Genomic DNA, 11210 nt, shown 5'->3' on the forward strand with positions numbered 1-11210 from the left:
TCTCTCTCTCTCTCTCTCTCAGCACACCCACTCCCAGGCCTGTATGCACTCCCTCTAATAAACTCTTAAATGGGTTTGTTTGTGTCCCGTATTTCCTTCTCATTCACACCAGGTAATTTCATTGGTGCCGAGACTTGAGAGGCTCTCCCACAACGAGCCCCTCTCCCAGGGTCAGGATCTGGAATCGGGAAATTCTTCTCCACAACAATCACGTGTTCCATATGCCTGAGCGTAATTTCTCTTAATAACACTGGCTTCAATTGGTGAGTTTCCCCATTCTGGTCAGGTTTCTCAGAACCTGAAGAATTGACTGTTGAGCTCCAGAAACCCTTTGGTGTTCCTAGAAATGGGGGGACTACCCCCAACAATGGTCTTCAAGGCTAAGGTTGTGCTCTTCATCTGTGGATTGCTTCCCTTAGTTAAAATCGTGATTGGATTAACCTGGGGTCAGTCATTCGACTGGGGGCCCAGGGTCCCTCTTATTTCTCCTTTTTTCCCATTTCTTTTCTTTTCTTGTTTTTTCCTCACCGCAAAAGGCCGCTCAGAGCAGCCTCTGGCCTCTCTGGCGTCTGAGTTGTGGACCAGATCCAGCCAGGCTTTACCATCCCATTTGTGGCCCGGAGGGAGGGGGGGGACGGGGAATGTCCTCCCACGGGTCTTGTGAAGGTTGCGATGATTCACACCCTGCCCACAGTCAAGAGACATCTTACTGTGGGCCTTGTGGTGTCATTGTTTCATGGTTTTCATGGTTTCAACTATGGGAAGCAAGCTATCCAAACCCGTCAATCCAGCCTTCCCCGGATGCCTTTTGGAGGCCTTGAAGTCCCAGGCCTTAATGCCCTACCTACATATTCCCACACTTGTCCGCCTTTGTTAAAAAAAAAAAAAGTGGTCTCGTTACAATTTAGATGGCAATCTAAAATGGTCACCTAACAGCACCTTTCATCCTGATATTTTACGGGAGCTTTCTAACTACTGTCAATGCACAACAAATGGAAGGAGTTTCTTCTGTCCTTGCAAGCTGTTCGCCTACTCACATGTTCCTGGCTGTGCCATCTGTACCAGAAGAACCCTCCACTTCTGCTCAGCTAATGAACCCCTGCCTTTTCGACCTCAGCGGGAAGCTACCCCCCATCCCCCCAGTTTCTATTCCTGTCCCTTCAGCCCCTGCCATTCCTCCTTCTGCTCCTTTACCTCCTGCTGCCTCGCCACCTCCCTCCCCTTGCTCTTCAGCTCTCTCTTCCCACCCCCCACTACCTGCTCCAGTAGCCCCACTGAATCATTCTTCCTCTCTGGTGCCTGGTGGCAGTTAGCTGCCCTGCTCTGGCACCCACCTTTACCCCTCCCCTCACATGCTCACATGCTGCTATGGTACCTAACCCTAACCAAGCCAAGTCTGCTACAGTCTCCCTTTGCAAGAGGTAGCTGGCATAGATGGATTGATTAGGGTACATGTTCCTTTTTCACTCTCAGAACTCTCCCATATAGAACAAATACTGGGGTCCTATACATCTAATTCTACCACTCTCATAATCAATTCCAATATCTTGCCCAGTCTTATAATCTCATCTTCCATGACATCTATATGATCTTATCTAATAACCTACTTCCTGAAGAGTGCAGGTGAGCTTGGGAGCAGGCCAGACTACATGCAGATGAGATTCATCAGACTCTTGCCTCCCACCCTCCCAGAGCAGAGGCAATCCCAGAGCAAAGGCCACACTGGGATTATAATACTCCAGGTGGGATTTTATCTACGGACCAGTTTTTGACTTGCCTCCTAGCAGGTCTTCGTAAGGCTGCCCTCCAGCCAGTAAACTATACTAAGCTCTCAGAGATCATTCAAGATACAAAGGAAAATCCTTCCACATTTTTGGAATGCCTCACAAAAGCTCTGATACAGTATACTAACTTAGATACAGAAACCACAGAAGGCAGACAGTAACTCATGACTCATTTTTTTTAAAACAGTGCTACTCTGACATTAGGGCTAAACTTAGACATTTGGAGAAAGACCCCTTGACCCTGCAGGCAGAAGTCTTAGAGTTGGCTTTTAAGGTGTACCATGCAAGAAATGACAAAGCCCACAATCACTGTCATGTGCTGGTCATGGCCTCCTGACTAGCTGAGGTGACAGACTACCTGATCAGTGCTATCCATGTTGTTCCCTTGCCCCCCCCCCACCGGGCTCGAGAACCGCCAGGCCCGATTTTCAAATGTGGTAGAATTGGTCACTGGGCCGAGCATGCCCAAATCCTCATCTTGGTCCCATGAGACCTTGTCTGAGATGCCATAGGGAAGGACATTGGGCATAGTGGCATGGAGACATCAACCCAAAAAAATTTCCAAGTTGACCTTGTAGGTCTGGCAATGAACAAGTAAGGCTTCCCAGGCTCCTTTGCCCTGACCAAAACTGTCATTTGTAACAGGGGGCCACAGGTAAACATCATGGTATCAGGATGACTCATATCCTTTCTCTTAGATACTGAAGCCACATAATCAGTACTGAGGGAATTCTGGGGGCCCATCTCTCCTACTTTCCCTATTGTCAGGGTAGGAGGACAGCCTTATCTACATCAGCAAACTCCACCATTTAACTGTGTTTTTAGGGGTATTTATCTCATTCATTCATTTTTAGCCATGCCAACCTGCCTGGAACCTCTCATGGGAAGGGAATTTTTAGCAAAAGTAGGAGCTTCCATTTCATTTGTTCCTCCCATTCACCTTACCCCAGACTCACCAGAAGCTCCACTCCTCTTTCTCCTAGCCTCCCAATCTCTCAACCCCAATGTGTCTTTTCCTCTACCGGCGTCCCAGGTGGAACCCCAAGTCTGGAACACCCAAAACCCCTCCATTGCTAAACACCATTCCCCCATTGTCATCCAATTACAAGATCCTACTAAGTACATTACCCAAGCTCAGTACCCCCTCTCTCTCCAGAGCCATAAGGGACTTAAGCCTATTATCTCTGACATTTTAAGAAAAAGTCTACTTTGCCCCATCTCTTCTCCCTTTAACACCCCTATACTTGCTGTTAAAAAACCCAATGGAACCTATCACCCAGTTCAAGACCTCTGGCTCATTAACTCTGCAGTAATCCCTCTTCATCCTGTAGTGCCTAACCCTTACACACTTCTTTCCACTATTCTTCCAGGAACCTCCCACTTCTCAGTTCTAAACCTCAAGGATGCTTTTTTCTCTGTTCCTCTTAGCTCTGAATCTCAAAACATCTTTGCCTTCACCTGGACTGATCCTGACACTCATCTCTTCATACAGTTCTCCTGGACTGTCGTTCCTCAGGGATTCTGGGACAGACCACACCTGTTTAACCAGACTTTGGCTTCTGACCTTCTCTCACTGTCTCTACCTAAGTTTAAACTCATACAATATGTGGATGACATTTGCAGTCCATCACTAGAAATCAGCAAAACTGATACCTCCGCTCTTTTAAATTTTCTGTCTAAAAGGGACTATAGAATCTCACCTTCTAAGGCCCTCAGGTCATTTATTTGACATTAACTATTACTCCAACACAAAAAGCTATTGCCCTAGACAGAAAAAAAGCTAATTCAGTCCCTTGCAGTTCCTTTCACAAAAGAAGAGGTTTTATCGTTTCTAGGAGTAACTGTCTTCCTGCATTCCTGGTTCCCATCTTTTTCTCTCCTTGCCTGCCCCTTATATGAGGCAGCTCTTGGCTCTCTGCATGAGCCTCTTCTCCATCCTGTCACTAATCCCTTCCAGAGACTCCATCAAGCACTTATACAGGCCCCAGCTCTTCCCTCCCAGATTTAACTCGTCTTTTCTCCCTCTATGTAACAGAGAAAGAAGGATATGCCCTTGGGGTCCTAGGACATCTGCTGGGACATTCCTTTGTACCTGTAGCATACCTGTCAAAGAAGATGGACCTCACCACTCAAGGTTGGGCATCCTGCATATATGCTTTAGTGGCCACTGAGCTTCTTATTCGTGAGTCAAAGAAACTAAATTTTTGGTCACCCACCACTGTCTTCTCCCGCCACAATCTGTCCTATCTTTTAACTTACAAAGGCTTACAAACCTTACCCACTTTCCGAGTTCTTTCCCTCCAGGTAGTACTAGTAGAAGATGCCACAGTCGCTTTCAAATGCTGCCCACACATTAATATCTCAAATTTCCTACCTCAACCTAACATTAATTACTCCCCATCTCACTCCTACATAGAGATCTTAGAGGATCTACTTCTCCACCCCTCACATATACAGGAGGGCACACTTTCCCAGGCTACTTATACCTGGTACACAGATGGCAGCTCCTTTTTATGTGATGGGACCTGTAGGGCAGACTATGCCATAGTATCAGACACTGGGGTAGTAGAGGTACAGGCACTCACTGCCCATACCACTAATCAGCAGGCTGAGTTGATAGCTCTTATCCGTGCCTTCTAGCTAGCAAAGGGACAATCTTTAAATCTTTACACAGACTCCAAATATGCTTTTTTTTTATCCTCCTGTCTCACGCAGCTATCTGGAAGGAGTGCAGGCTTCTTACAACAAAAGGAGGATCCATAACTAACTCAGGTTACATTATGGATCTGTTAAAAATCCTCCCATCTCCCCAAAGCTATAGGAATTATTCACTCTCGGTCTCATTAGACTGACACTTCCATTATTTCCAAGGGAAATTCCCGGGCTGACCAAGCAGCTAGAACAGCAACATTCCAGAGCCCAAACCTATCTCAGGAGGTTCATACAGTACAGCATGCATTCTCACCAACAATCTCTGACACCCAGCAAATTCTGTCCTACCTACATCATCTCTTTCATCCTAATAGCAAAGCTATTTATTTTGTCAAGGCTAACCTCCAATCGATCCCTGAGGACTTAAGACTCCTTAAAAGCTATCACTGCCTCTTGTAAAATCTGTCAAAAGTCAGGTCCCAAGACCAAATATTGTAGCTTTCCTTTTTCCACCCACCAGGCCAGGAGCTCCCTTTCAAGAACTGATTGTCAGCTGGATTTTACTCATATGCCCATGGTCAGAAGAGTTAAATATCTCCTGGTCTTGGTGGACACAATGTCTGGGTGGATTGAAGCATTTTTCACCACTAATAAGAGGGCCCAGACAGTTTCTTATGTTCTTCTCTGAGAAACAATCCCCACCCAACCCCCAGTTTGGAATCCCAACCTCTGTTCAGTAGGATAATGGTGCAGAGTTCACTTCCCAGATTTCTCAAACTTTGTCCAAGGTTCTTAACAGCCCCTGACATTTTCAAATCCCATACCACCCTCAGTCTTCAGGGAATGTAGAACGAACTAACCATTCCTTTTTTTTTTTAGGTTTAAAAAAAAAATAGAGTTTATTTCCTTTTGAGTAAGGATTCTTTTTTTTTCGTTTTTTTTAAATTTATTTATTTATTAAGGATTTCTGCCTCCTCCCCGCCACCGCCTCCCATTTCCCTCCCCCTCCCCCGATCAAGTCCCCCTCCCTCATCAGCTCGAAGAGCAATCAGGGTTCCCTGACCTGTGGGAAGTCCAAGGACCGCCCACCTCCATCCAGGTTTAGTAAGTTGAGCATCCAAACTGCCTAGGCTCCCCCAAAGCCAGTATGTGCAGTAGGATCAAAAACCCATTGCCATTGTTCTTGAGTTCTCAGTAGTCCTCATTGTCTGTTATGTAAGTCCGGTTTTATCCCATGCTTTTTCAGACCCAGGCTAGCTGGTCTTGGTGAATTCCCGAAAGATCATCCCCATTGTCTCAGTGTGTGGGTGTACCCCTCGCCATCCTGAGTTCCTTGCTCGTGCTCCTTCTCCTTCTGCTCCTGATTTGGACCTTGAGATTTCTGTCCGGTGCTCCAGTGTGGGTCTCTGTCTCCTTTCATCGCCTGATGAAGGTTAATATTCAGGAGGATGCCTATATGTTTGTCTTTGGAATATATACATATTAGAGTATTACTCAGCAATAAAAAACAAGGAATTCTTGAAGTTTGCGTACAAATGGATGGAAATAGAAAACACTATCCTGAGTGAGGTAAGCCGACCCAAAAAGAGGAACATGGGATGTACTCACTCATATTTGGTTTCTAGCCATAAATAAGGGACAGTGAGCTTATAATTCACGATCCTAGAGAAGCTAAATTAGAAGGTGAATCCAAAGATAACCATTCCTTTAAAAATGTTCTTGTTTAAATGTCACAGGGGCTTCACCTTGACTGTGTAAAACTTTCACCTCTGGCCCTTATAAGGCTTAGGGCTCTCCCCAAAGGCCCCCTTTCCATCTTGCCCTTTGAACTCATGTATGGGCAGCCAGTTTTAACTTCCAGCCTCTCACTTAAAAACTCTCCCCTTCCTGATCACCTTCTTACTCCACTGTTATCCCATCTAAACTCCCTATTATGGGATTTTACTGAATACTCATTACCTCAACCACGTGTTAATTCATGCCAAACACTGATTAAAATAGGGGATCAGGTACTATTCTCTCCCCCAGACCAATGCCCCTCACTGTTTTCCCCTAAATGGCAGGGTCCTTTAAAGTAATTCTTTTAACTCCCACAGCCGCCAAGCTTGAGGGACTTCCTCATTGGATTCACGTGTCTCACCTTAAACCTTTTACTCTTCCAGCTCAAGATACTCCCTCATATATGGTAACTCAAACAGGAGCCTGTTCCCTTACGTTTCAGAAGTCTCATCCTTACTTAACTCTCCTGTGCTAAAAACTCCATATACTCTCCCTCTTCCTCTTTCTCCTATATGCTTACAACTTCTCCGTATCTCCAATGTCATGCTTAAATTTTCAGTTAACCACTCAGCTGTTATTACAGGGATGATCATTAAACATAGAGCCAGAGGTACAAGGACTGTCAAAAGCCCAGGTGATAAGAAACAATAACAAGTTTATATCCCCAACCTTCAAAAACTCACAAAACAGACTTTAACATAACAGGTTTATCACTGACTGCAACAGTGTTTTCTGGATGGTAAGGTAATAACATGATGCGAAAGGATTTACTTCAGGTAAAACATTAAAGGGTCTAATAATTATCATTTTTAATAATTTCCTCCTTCTCCCCCTACCATCTTCCATTCTATCATTGTAATCATAAACTTTTAATAGGTCTAAAATTTATTTCTTTTCAAACATTTTTATAAGCTCCAGGGAGTCAATTGGACCTACCTAAATGGACCAGACTCGCTCAGAATAAGTATCATTTAATTCTTCCCTTATCATTCCTTGTCTTGGGAATCCCTGAGAAATTCCCTCCTCCACCTGCCCAAAAAAGAACCCCCTGTATCTTCCATCTTGGGACTCTCCTCTGTTAATCACCAGGATCTAAAATTTTTTACAGACGTAATTTTCTGCCTTTCCAGCATCTTGCGAGGTCCAAGCTGTCAGTCAACCAGTTCCTCAGAGCCTGAAAAATACAGCAATAATCAGCCACCCCAGGATGTGGTCAAACATCTCAACTCCTCAATGCCCACAAAGTCAGCATGAAGTAGTCACAAAAGACTTTACGACACCCCATTCCCACTCATTAAGATCCTCAAACCCCCAAAATTTTTATAATAAACAAAAGGGTGGAGTGTAATTATTCAGCCACATATAAGGCTGTACTTCTGGGTTCTAAAGGCAAGCACATGCGGATGGGCCCTCAGGCACAAAGGGCCCTGCATGACCTACATGCACACATGCATGGTTACATCCATATATGACTCAGCTAAAATCCTTGCGTGCATGCGTGAGTCACTCATCTGCATCATCAGTGTATAATATAGTCACGCCAACCCCCTGTGTGCATGTGCTAGGCAGCTTTTAAAAGCTGGATGTGTCATCTCTCTCTCTCTCTCTCTCTCTCTCTCTCTCTCTCTCTCTCTCTGCACACTGACCCCCAGGTCTGTACACCCCCCCTCTAATAAACTCCTAAGTGGTTTTGTTTGTGTTCTGTGTTTCCTTCTCACTTGTGCCAGGTAATTTCACTGCCTATCTAGCAGTTTCACTAAAATCCCAGTACAGAGAAAGGGATGTGGACACAAAGACCCACTACTCACCCAAAAGCTGTTTGCAATAGATAGCTACAAGAAAAGAGTAAATCAGTTTACTTTAATGGAGTGGCACTGGGTATATTAGCCACACTTCAGGGCAAGCCTCATGCCCAGGACTAATTGGTCAACACAAAATATACACCATTGTTTTTCTTGTGTATATCTATGCTTTCTTTTTAATACAGAGCAAAAAGTACAAAGTTGGCAGGATGGTCAGTCTTGGAAAAGTTGGGGGAGGAGAAATAATATAAACAAAATGTATGGAAAATAATTTAAATAATTTTTAAAATTAACGAATGTTAGACTAGAGGAATAGCTGGATAGATCAAAAACAAATTCATTAGAGAACTCCAATAAATTCAATTTTAAAATACACCAAGGAATTTTCTGTGAGATTTTGTCTCCTAGAGATCTGAAGTTGCACCAATGAAGGTTACCTACATGGTTGCCTAAACATAACCTAAACAAGGAGAACACCAACAGATGTGCTAAAAAGGAAAGGGAAGGCTCACAGGACCTCAACCCAAGAAAAATATCGGTAGGATACCAAGAAATGTTGAGAGAAGGAGAAATAGCCTTCTCTAGGGAAGAGCACAGCAAATGATTATTCAGCACTAAATGGTCAGTCCTGAAAAAAAAATCTATATACAAGTAACATTATACAGACTGAGAAAATTGTATTTATATGCTTAGAAATATATCCATACATAAGAGAGTAAAATATATTAGAAGAATTGGAGGAATGAAAAGGAAGGGAGAAATGGTATGATTTTACAAAATAAAAACTGTAAAAATAAATAAATATAAAATATATCAAGGAGCAAAAAGAATAAAGAGAGACAAAGAAAGTTGATGCAAACTTTGAAACCACATAAAAAGACCAAATATTTGGGGTTTTAGGGTTCAAGATTTTAGTATTGCCAAAGATGGGTTAATCTTAATCAAAGACAACAGAACAGAAATTTACCCAAACCACAGAGAGTGATACAAATCATTGCCAGGTGGTGATGATGCATACTTTTAATCCCAGCACTCAGGAGGCAGGGTGAGGTGGATCTCTGTGAGTTTGAGATCAGCCTTGTTTACAAGAACAAGTTTCAGGACAGACCTCAAAGCTACTGAGAAACCCAGTCTTGACAAACCAAACTGGAAACACAGCTTGTTCCAATATTGAGGGGACTTAAGAGGTGAGTGAAAGCCACACTACTGGACACCCCACTCTCTACAACTTCCACAGTGGGACAAAACTACAGGCCCCTTCCCCAACTTCCTCAGCTTTTCTAGCCAGCCAGCACAGAGTTTCCTGCAGCTAGGCTCGCCAAAATCCCAAACCCATCCAAGGAGATCCAAACTACTAGCCAGACCCTGCCCCCAAACTCACCTATCCTCCTGCAACCTCTGTGGAACTCTGAAACACTGCTTGCTCCAGTACTTAGGGGACTTAAGAGATGAGTGAACAACCACATGGCAGGATGCCCCACTCTCTAGGACCTCCACAGGGGGACAAAACCCCAGCCCCCCCCCCACTCCCTCAGCTATTTTAGCCGGCCAGCAGGAAGTTTCCTGCAGCTAGGTTCCCCCCAAACCCAAACACATCCACTGGAACCCCCAAGCAACCCACCACATGCTACCAAAAAGCTGAGAGCTTGCAATAATACTGACAGGATCAAGAAATTGCTACAACACTGAGGAGATTAAGAGAGAGCAACAAGAGAGCAAACCAGGGGAGACCACCAAGAGAGCAGGCTTGTAGAGACCTCAGAGGCTTTCTGAGACAGACATTGACAATACAGAGCAGATCAAGAAAGACTCCCAAATACTCAGACAGCCACTGCAAGGACTGGACCAAAACACAATGACAATACTGGCCTCATTTGAGGGAAGAGATAGGGAAGCACCAATGTAAGAATTCTTCCAACAACCTAAAAAGCAACATGGTAACACCAGAACCATGAACACCAGAACAATGGTCACACAACAGGAAGATGATAATCTTAAACCAGAAAATTAGAAGAAAACAACTTTAAATGTAACTTTATGAAAATGATGGAAACCTCTAAAGTGAAAATGAAAAACTCCCTTAAAGAAATGGAGGAAAACACAAACAAAAAATTGGAAGAAATTAATAAATCCCTCAAAGAAACCCAAGAAAACCAAGGAAAAACAATCAAACAGGTGAAGCAAAATGTTTAAGACTTGAAGATTGAAATAGAGGTAATAAAGAAAACAAAAAGCGAGGGAATTCTGGATATGGAAAATATGGGTAAATGAACAGGAACTACAGAGACAAGTATAATCAACATAATATAAGAGATAGAATAAAGAATCTCAGACACTGAAGACACTATAGAGGAAATAGACTCATTGGTCAAAGAAAACATTAAATCCAACAAATTCTTAACACAAAACATCCAGGAAATCTGGAACACCATGAAAAGACCAAACCTAAGAATAATAGGGGTAGTAGAGGGAGAAGAACTTCAGCTCAATGGCACAGAAAATACATTCAACAAAATTATAGAATAAAATTTTCCCAACCTAAAGAAGTATATTCCTATGAAGGCACAAGCTTACAGAACACCAAATAGACTGGTTAAAAAAATCCGCTGGCCATATAATAATCAAAACTCAAAACATACAGAATAAAGAAAGAATATTAAGAGCCACAAAAGAAAAAGGTCAAGTAACATATAAATGTAAACCTACCAGAATTACACCCGACTTCTCAATGGAAACCCTGAAAGCCAGAAGGTCCTGGGTAGATGTGCTGCAGACACTAAGAGGCCATGGATGTAAGCCAAGCCCAGCAAAGCTTTCTAATACCATCAATAGAGAAAACAAGATATTCCCTGACGAAAGCAGATATAAACAATATGTATCCATAAACCCACCCTTATAAAAAGTACTAGAAGGAATATCCTAACCCAACGAAGCTAACTGCACCCACAAAAACACAGGCATCTGATAACCCCCTACCAGCATAAACCATAGAATGGAAACACACAAACACTACTACCGAAAAAATAATCACTATTAACAACTACTGGTCATTAACATCATTTAATATCACTGGACACAATTCACCTATAAAAAGACACAGGCCAATAGAATGGATATGAAAACAGGATCCAGCCTTCTGCCCTATACAAGAAACACACCTCGTGGCTGTCATGGTTTCCATAGAGAAGTCAGG

Source organism: Microtus ochrogaster, unplaced genomic scaffold (assembly GCF_000317375.1).
Source record: "Microtus ochrogaster isolate Prairie Vole_2 unplaced genomic scaffold, MicOch1.0 UNK65, whole genome shotgun sequence".
NCBI lineage: Eukaryota > Metazoa > Chordata > Mammalia > Rodentia > Cricetidae > Microtus > Microtus ochrogaster.